Below are 9,534 nucleotides of genomic sequence, written 5' to 3' on the forward strand. Positions count from 1 at the left end.
TCTTTTAGAGACAATGGGTAAACTTAATTGAAAAAGGGATTCTGCAAAGGTACATAAGATTGTATTCTGATATCTGTATTCAGAAATAATGTTAGAAAATTGGAAACAACATGTAATCATAAATGGGATAAAATATTTAGTGTAATTTAGTGAAATTTTTGTGAAGAAAAAGAAGGCAATGAAATAAATGAAAGAATTGAAGTAGGAGAAATGGGAACATTTTAATGAAATAATGATTTAAAATATGTGATGTGGGGGGGAAATAACTATGGAAAGTATAAGTGTTCCCATAAAAGTATATTTAATTGAAAAGTAATGTGTAAAGTGTTTAAGATATAAATGAATATTAATATTAATGATTAGATTTGTATTGGCATTGATAGTTGTTTTAATTACATCATATACCTATAAATATTTTTTTTCCTATAAAAAACATTGTATAATTTTAGAATGTACTAAACAGAATCCCAATGCAAGTTATGTATTATATTAAGTATTATAAATTTAGGGGAAAGAGTTAAAGGCGTCATACTCCAATCAGTGTACAGGAGAAGTTTTGTTTAAAGAGAAAAGATAAATGGATAGCTGGAAACAGAACAGACAAAGAATAATAAGTATTATGATTTGAACTGAGATGAGATAAATAAAATAAAACTAAGAAAGTTAAAAGAGGTGAGAAGTTATATAGAAAATTGAAAATGGTAATAAGATATGGAATGGTATATAAAATGAATATGAATTTGAATTTGTGTCTGTACGAAGAGTTGTAACCCAGGATCAAGCAGCTTTCAGAAAAGATGTTCTAGGTTTTTATATTTTATGTTTTGTTTGTTTGTGTATTGTTTTTGAAAATCAATAAAATTGTTTAAAAAAAAAGAAATTGTCCATTACCCCTGAGTCGACCAAGGCTTGGATCTCCACTGCTCCCTCACCAGGCACGAACACGCTCACTGTCAGCACAACATGCTTCACCAATGACAACTGGGGTGGAGATGTCAAAGATGTCAAAGATGGTGAGGATGGCAAGGATGGCGAAGATGGTGAGGATAGCGGGCCTGAGGACCTTGGAACCTGACCTAAACACCCTTGTAGGCTGGGTGATGCTCGTTTCCTGCCATTGCTGACGTCGCTGCTGTGGGTGTCTTAGAAGAACACTTGGCTGCAAAATGGGCTCGATTGCCACAATACAGGCATAAACCATCACGATGATGACTATCCTTTTCTGCTTGGTTCAGGTGAGAGCAGGCAGCTCCCAACTGCATAGGCTCTTCCAGAGGCACTTCCACCAGGGGTGCTGTCTTGCTGGGAACGGATGCAGTCTCCATCCGTCATCGCACTTGTCTCTGCAGAAGCCTAGCATCGATACAAAGACACAGATGCATGAGCTCCTGCAGAGTGCAAGGGCATTCAGTGCATGCCAACTTGTCCAGGAGCTCTGACAACAAACCCTCCTGGAACTGGTCTAGCAGTGCTGCCTCATTCCATTGTAAGTCCTGGGCGACCACCCAAAAGCTAGCAATATAATCCATGAGCAAGCCACGCCCCTGCTTCAATTCTCTCAAATGTCTGTTTGCTGTTTGGGTCCAAACATGGTCTTCAAACATGGCCTGGAACTGATGGCAAAACTCAGCATAACTGTCCAACACCCGGTTGGGCTGGGTCAATAGAGGCTTCACCCAACGTGCTGCATAGCCTGGCAACAAACTAATCAAAAACCCCACCTTATCCTGGTCAGTGGGGAAGTCCTCTGGCCGAAGGCTCATACAAAGCTGGCATTGCCCAAAAAATGCTGGAAAGTGGGCCAACGATTCATCAAATTTATCCGGCACTGCTACTGGGCATTTGCAGCGTGGCTGGACAGCTTGCATCTGTGCAACCTGCGCAGTCAAAAGAGCCACTTGCTGGCTTAACTCGGCATTGTCTGCTCTGAGCTGATCCATGGCCACCCCACAAAAAGCAGAAGCAAATTGAAGGGATGGCTGGAAACAAAATGTGATGAGCCAGGGTGAGATACAAAACAAACACAGTCACAAAGAACAGGTGAAGCCCCTTTTATTCCTTCAGTTTGCTTCCAAGCTCCAAATATCTTTGATGGAAGACAAAAAAAACCCTCCCACAGTTACATGAAGAAGGAAAAAAGCAACACAAACCAGGCAAGATAAGGGCTGGAGGATGTCCACAGATAACACACACTGGAAAGGACACCAAACTCAGACAGGATATATAAACCAGAGATATTTATATGATTTGTTTCCAGCGTTTGCAAGTACACAGGTCCAAACTCGTATTCAGCTATCACACCTGCAGCCCATGAAGAGGATCAAGGCCCTCTCCTCCCGAGGAGACCACATCTCTCCCTTATCCTCTCCTCCCTGTGTGCCCTAGAATGGATAAGGGATGGGCTTGGGTCCTCCTCTGACTGCTTAGCCAGCCTCTGCCCTTCCCCAGCCTCTCCACAACCTCCAGAGCCACAATTCCACTCCTTGTCGGCTGTTCCTCCTCTCCCTCAGAGTCAGTCTCCACCAGGGGCATGACAGTTTGCCAGTTGCACAGTGATAGATAGGACAGTGCTCCAGAGGATTACTGGTTGCCCTCTCCCCTCTTTGGATAATCTGACATAATTGATCTCAAATTCATAATTGATCTCAAATTCATAATTGATCTCAAATTCATAATTGATCTCAAATTCTCTCTCTCTCTTTCTCTCTCTCTCTCCAAAATGCTATTGTTTATGCCATTAGTTGTCATAGAATAGCCAAGCCATAATGGGTTTTTTCTCTCTCACTTGGTCTTGGTTCTTTTGAAGTGACTCTGACCAGAATTATGATTGAATTTAGATCTATTGAAGTTTTAAAAAGCACAAAGTACTGTTTATTAGGTTCCCATGAGGCTGCTTAAAATTGTTTAATGGTATACTGTAAATATTGGTAGTATTATTATGTTAAGGTCACTAATATTCAAAAGACTTGAAGGTTCCAAGAAAAATACAGCTTATAGATTGCCTTTACCAAGGAGTAAGATCCATAAATTAGTCTTACTTCTAAGTAGACATAAATAAAAAATAGGTTGTTAATCAACCTGTGCTGCTTATACTTCACAATATTCAAGAAATACATACCTACAGTCTCTGCTAATAGTAGAAAATGAGCATTATCTGTGTTCTTTTCCTTTGTAACCTCACTCTTTAAAACAAAAAAAATAAATAGAGTCCTAGGGCACATTTCCATTCTCCCTTTCTTTGTAGAATTAGGTATCTCCAGCCATAATTGCACCTTTCCTAGTGTGGTGGAGTAGAAGCAAGAGAATCAATACAGTATGGTAATAATGGACATGTATTGCTTTCATATTCACCTGTTCCTAGGCATTTTGATTACACCAAAATGGTGAAACAGATGTCATGATAATACAAGCTCTGTCTTTTTGCTGGGAGAGAGTTTCTGTTGTGATCATGACCTGTTTATTATGTAGAAAGTTAGCACCCACCCTACTCCTAGAAGAATGAAATATTATATGAAATATTAAAAAGGCAGAATATTATAACTCCCTGGATGAGAAAAGGAGAAACATGTTCTTGGAAAGCAGCCCCCATCTTTGTTAAGAAAGACTGAGAAAGACCCAGAAAGACTGAGCCATCCTGTCTACAAGACAAAAGGCCTTCAGCTCCAGTGTGATAGGATTAGGACTCAAGATCCAAACCAGGACAAAACCATTAAGCCATAATAGGAATTGCTCAACACCCTTTCAGAACACAAGCCTCTTCATTACATCATCACCCAGCAAGATTCAACCAAACCTAGGACACAGACGGCCTACAAAGTTAGCTAAGACCCCCGCCCCCTGGGAGTCTGACAACCAATAGTGTGATGACCCAGGGTGGGATACAAAATAAACACAGTCACAAAAAACAGGTAAAGCCCCTTTTATTTCTTCACTTTGCTTCCAAGCTCCAAATATCCTTGACTGGAGACAAAAAACTCCTCGCACAAGAAGGAGAAAATGCTGTTTAAACTAAAAATGCCTATAAATTATAAAAAGTAAAAAACAACACAAACCAGGCAAGATAAGGACTTGAAGACATCCATAGATATCAGAACACACACTGGGAAGGATGTCAAATTCAGAGAGGAACAATAAACTAGAGATATTTCCAGACTTTGTTTCTAGCACTCGCCTGTACGCATGTCCGTCCTCTTATCCAGTTGTCACAGCTGCAGCCCATGAAGAGGGTCAAGGCCCTCTCCTCCCCTGTAGACCACATCTCTCCCTTCTCCTCTCCTCCCTGTGTGCCCTAGGATGGAGAGGGTCCTCCTCTGACTACCCAGCCAGCCTCTGCCCTTCCCCAGCCTCTGCCCTTCCCCAGCCTCCTCAACCTCTGCAGCCACACTTCCACTCCCTGTCAGCTGTTCCTCCTCTCCCTCAGAGTCAGTCTCCACCAGGAGCATGACAAATAGGATACATTTCTTTCACAGGAACAGGAAGCAAGTTCAAAGCCCAAGAGAGGGCTCTTCCAACAATTATTTGCCCATTACTCCCCAAATGTTAATTCCTTCCTGCCAGCATGGAAACTTTTCTTTCTTCATTAACCTCTTTATACTGTAGATAGAAGTAGATGGATAACTAGCTTTATTATGTTCTTCCCCTCCTTCTCCTGTTATTTTCTTTACATTTTAATGATCATCAGTATAAACAAAAATGACACAAGCAAAGAAGACTAGTTCTGAATATTTATATGTAATACACAAGGAAACTCTCCCAGCATTACAATGCCAGTTGGACAGCACAACAATGTGGGGGTATTATTATTTATATTCTGATACCAGTAAAAGTGATAAGTGATAGCAAAGAGTCTAGTAGAATGTACCTTATATGGAGCATAATTCATGGATTAAAATCATTTTTGGATTAGGGTTAAGGTTAGTATAATTAGGCAGTTTAATCAGGCGATACAATCCATCTGAAAACAAATTTGAACTAATATTCCATTTTCCTTACTCATCTAGTTCTCACAGATGATTCATATATAGAAAATAAATGATCCAAATAATAAAATTGTGTAGTTCAACTTTCTCTAATATAGTATTCCCATTTATGTTGGATTACATCTTTATAGTGTCAAGGATGATGTGGTATTAGTTGTAATTCTACACATCTTGAAGATATCAGATTGAACAAAGTTAGAATATTTTGTTTTTCCCAATTCTTACAGTATCAGATCTTCTCTAATGTGTTTGATTAAAACATCTTTTTAGAGATCATTTAATCTTGCTTTGAAGATATGAAAATATTTCCCCAGTTGTCTCTTCCAAAGGTTAATTACTTTCATTATTACATATGTTCCTTCCTTTTAATTTTAATGTATCTGTATTACATTCAATTAAGGCTGAACTGAATTGTCGACCTCTGCCAAGAACTGGAGACGTCAATCAATAAACCATGTTACTCACACCTGTAGTGTGGAAATTGAAGAATTTATTGCTGTGTTTATTACTATCAGGGATTCACAGCTCAAAGGCACAGCTGTAATGTCAGGTTTCAGGACGCTGGTAATATGTAGACAGACATTTCTAGTGCAAGAAGTTTAGTTTTCTAAAACATTTCTTAAAAGACAGTCACAACTTTTTCACATAATGTTGTTGCCGGTCTAAGATACTAGCAAATGCAGCACCATTTCTGGATGTTACTTTGTGCTTCCATATTTAGATGTTTGCCAGGTATTTAATGTATGTATATTTAGTGATCTTTGCTTCTTTTTTTAGAACGTTAAACAATACTTTTGAATTTTGGGAATAACATGAATATTTAAATGATTATTAAAATTTAGAAAATATCAGATATTAATGCAGCCTCTGTTTCATTTTCAGTGATATATGATCCATTTAGAAGGAAGCCAATCAGGATTCAACAGCATTTGAATGTTCCAGCCACATTAGCTCCCATGACCAAGGAGGATATAATTACTGCATTGCTTCACCTAAGTTTTATAAATAGGAAGCAAGAAAATAATGATAGAAGCTGAGTAATGGAAGTAGATCTGAACTTTGTGTGGTCAGTCAGAATGCTACTATAAGAAAACATCCACCTAATGAAAGAGAAGTCTGAGATATAGTCCACCCAGAAACCAACAGCTTTTATAACCACCACATTTGTAATCATAGCAAAATCTAAATTTAAATACTATCCACATTATAGGTTGACTTGTCGTTGATTTATATTATATGTTTTAAAATGCTCTTACCTAGATTAATCACTGAGTTTTCCATGCTCATAAAATGAATATCAAACAAATCTATCTTATGTCATTCCAACTATCTTTTACAACCAGAATCCTTAGCTTTATTGCACTCTAAATTTCCCAATCGCTGGATAGTCTACTGTTAATATTATCTGTATTTATATAAACCTATAAATGTAGCACAATTACTTAGTTCTACTGTTCTTTCTTTTTGTTTTTTATAATAATTTTTATTAAAGATTAAAATTACAACAGTAAAAACCAATACAAACTGAAAAAAATAGAATAAAAAGAGTAGAGGTTGCAAACAAAAATGAACAAATGAAGAAAAAAATGAACAAATAGGAAAAGAAATAGGAAAAAAGAAAATCATAAACAAAAAGAATATCTCGCCTCTTATCTTTAAACAATTTGTTGAAGCTTCATTGTTCAGTTCTGATCAGCAAAAGTCCATTAAGGGTTCCCAGAGGTAACAACATATCTATCTTAACTGTGATCAAATAAACCACCATTATATGCCTTCCTTTTAATAATCTTTACATTTAGTCCCCTTCAAATAATATCCTAAAACTTTTTTTTTTCATTTTTTCTTTGTCACTTCTCACAAAATTCTTTAAAACATTAACAAACCTCTTTGGTAAATCCAATATGGAAAATTGTCCAGGTCTCTCTCTTGGATTGTTATTTGTATATTTCTTTTAATTTTTAAGACATCAGCTGTTTATTTTTATTTGTTTGTATGTCTAATGTACCATTTTTTCCATATCAGTCTCAATCCTATGAGTTAGAACTTGTTCCTCTTCCATGATATCTTTTAAACATAGTATATAAATATATTGTTAAATTAATTTCTGGGTCATTGTTCAAAAATATATTTCAATATGTCCAGTGTTAAAATATTTTCCTTTATTCAGTAATTGTAAGTCAAGCATTCTTTAATTATAGTCTTCAATTCCTTCTACTTTCTTCTAATGTCCAATTTTTAAATTGTTGTATTATTATTACTGTTTACTCCAAAAAATTTTTTCCTAAGCTTATTGTTAAAACTTCTTTTACTATGGATTGAAAGAAACTTCTCTATAAAATGTATCAATTCAAAGGTTATGATAGCTGTAGAGCAGTTAACAAGCAATTTCTGAAAGTAATTTAAAAAAGGAAGTATGTAAATTTAGTGTCCTTTCAAAGATGCCAATGGTAATTTGAACAAGGTGCTATTCTATCATCTCCCATAGCTCAAAAACCATCAAAGAACATTATTTTGAGTTCTCATGAGAAACAGCTATCTAGACTACTTGTGAGTGATTTCAAGTCCTGTTTCTGTCTGAAGAAAAATTATCTTAAGACAATCACTATTAAGATCTGGAAAAACAGCAACTACATACAATAGTTGTATTGTCAAGGTTAGCAGAGGGTCAAAATATGCAGATTTAATTTAACAACTTGGTAAACTGTACTTAGTTTAGAACAATACAGATTCCAATGAACTGTTTTAATTTTTTTTTAAATGGTTTTCTCATATTCCTCAGCAGACTAGTTTACAATCAGGATTTTGACCTTCCACTGTTACTCAACCAACCACACCAGAACCATGCCAAACTATAGGAAGCATAACAAATATTTTTGCTCTATACCAGTACTAGGTAAGATAAGTGCAGTGCTGTTGAAGTAGAACTACATCTGTAGTGACTTTTATATTTTAAAATACTATGGAATAATAAATTATTATTATTATATTGTCTCTCCTATTCTACAGGTCAGAAACAGAGCTATATCAGAAATCTGTCTGCCCCAATCTGTCCTATTGGACAGAAAATAGAATACAAACTGGAAAGGACGGCGGAGCTGACATCATGATGGTATGACATGCGATCTTGGGGCTCCAGGATCTCTGCAGCTGGATGGTCCATCTGGACCCGAACCATCCCATAGAGATGGTAGTAGAGGGCACATCCTGCCAATCCCAGGGACACCACAAAGTCCCTGGTTGATCCAGGAGCAGCTCTCTTTTCTGGCTGCCAAGAAATGGCCATTGTAGCTGCTGAAATTTGGGACAGCTCTGGAACAGAAGAAAAGAAAGAAAGAAAGTGTGTTGGTTTGGTGAGATATTTTTAAATATTAATTTTGGAAAGAACACTTTAAGGGGATAAAAGAAAAAGTGAAAAGTGAAGACAGAAGAGGTTAAGCGGTGTGATTAAACCTGAAGTCAAACTAAGTTTTATTATTATTATTATTGCTGGACTTTTTTATAAACACCTATTGGTTTTAATTATAAACTGGACTGTTTTTTAAAACTAAGTAATAATTTTTTTGTGAAAGATTGAACTTTTCCTTTTTTAGTGCTTTATTGTACAGTTTTAACAGGTTTTAATTTTTAAAAGTAACTTTTTAACTTTTTTTGGTTTGCTTTGGATACAAAGAGGGAGGTAAAAGTAGAGTATAATAAGTAACACTGCCACCTAGAGGCTTCGATATATTGTTTTTCTTTGTGTGCTTTGTATCTTTGAGAATAATAAGAACTGGAGCTTTGTTTCAAGACTTTCAGCTTACTTGTTTATAATCTCTTAGATGATAGTGGGATGACCATGGAGGAATGTTATTACACGTGTTTTTCTGGTATACTATCTGTGGCTGGAGTCTGGAGTTGAAAGAAAAGATATAATAGTGACATTGGGAAAAAAAGCTGCAAAATTTGTTTGAAATTTAATAAGAAAGCCTTGGACATTATACCTTCCCCCCTTTTTAACTTTTCAGCTGGCATCTGTGACTGGCTAGCCTTCCTGATGGGATTTTTCTTTCCTTTCCTTTTTTTTAAATTTTCCATGATTAGGTGATTTATTTTGTAAGGAAATAGATTTTTGTCTTTTCTCTTTTTTTCACCTTACATTTTCCCTTCTTTAAATGGTATTTTCTTTTTACTAAACTGTAAACTTTTTAAATAACTATTATTATTGGTTTTTCCTTTTTATTTTATTTTTTTCTTATTATTTGTTTTTTTGTGTTTCTTGAAGAATGTGTATCTCATTTTTCCTTGTTATAGTGTGTGTTTTCTTTTTATTTTCCTCCAATTGAGAAACATCATTTTACTCACTTTTTTTCTTCTTTTTCTTTCTGGAGATTGTTTAATGTTTTGCTTGGTACATTCTACTCCACTTAATCGGATTAAGGTATAAAAGAACCTGAAGATTTTCACTGCTGCCTGGGATTTTATTTGTTTTCCTTATAAGTGGATTAAGGTATAGAAGAACCTGAAGATTTTTTTATTAGCATTTGGGATCTCTCAAATATTGAACAGACTAACAACT

Source organism: Pseudonaja textilis, chromosome 7 (genome assembly GCF_049901715.1).
Source record: "Pseudonaja textilis isolate UNSWEBS1 chromosome 7, rPseTex1.2, whole genome shotgun sequence".
In the NCBI taxonomy this organism is placed as follows: Eukaryota; Metazoa; Chordata; class Lepidosauria; order Squamata; family Elapidae; genus Pseudonaja; species Pseudonaja textilis.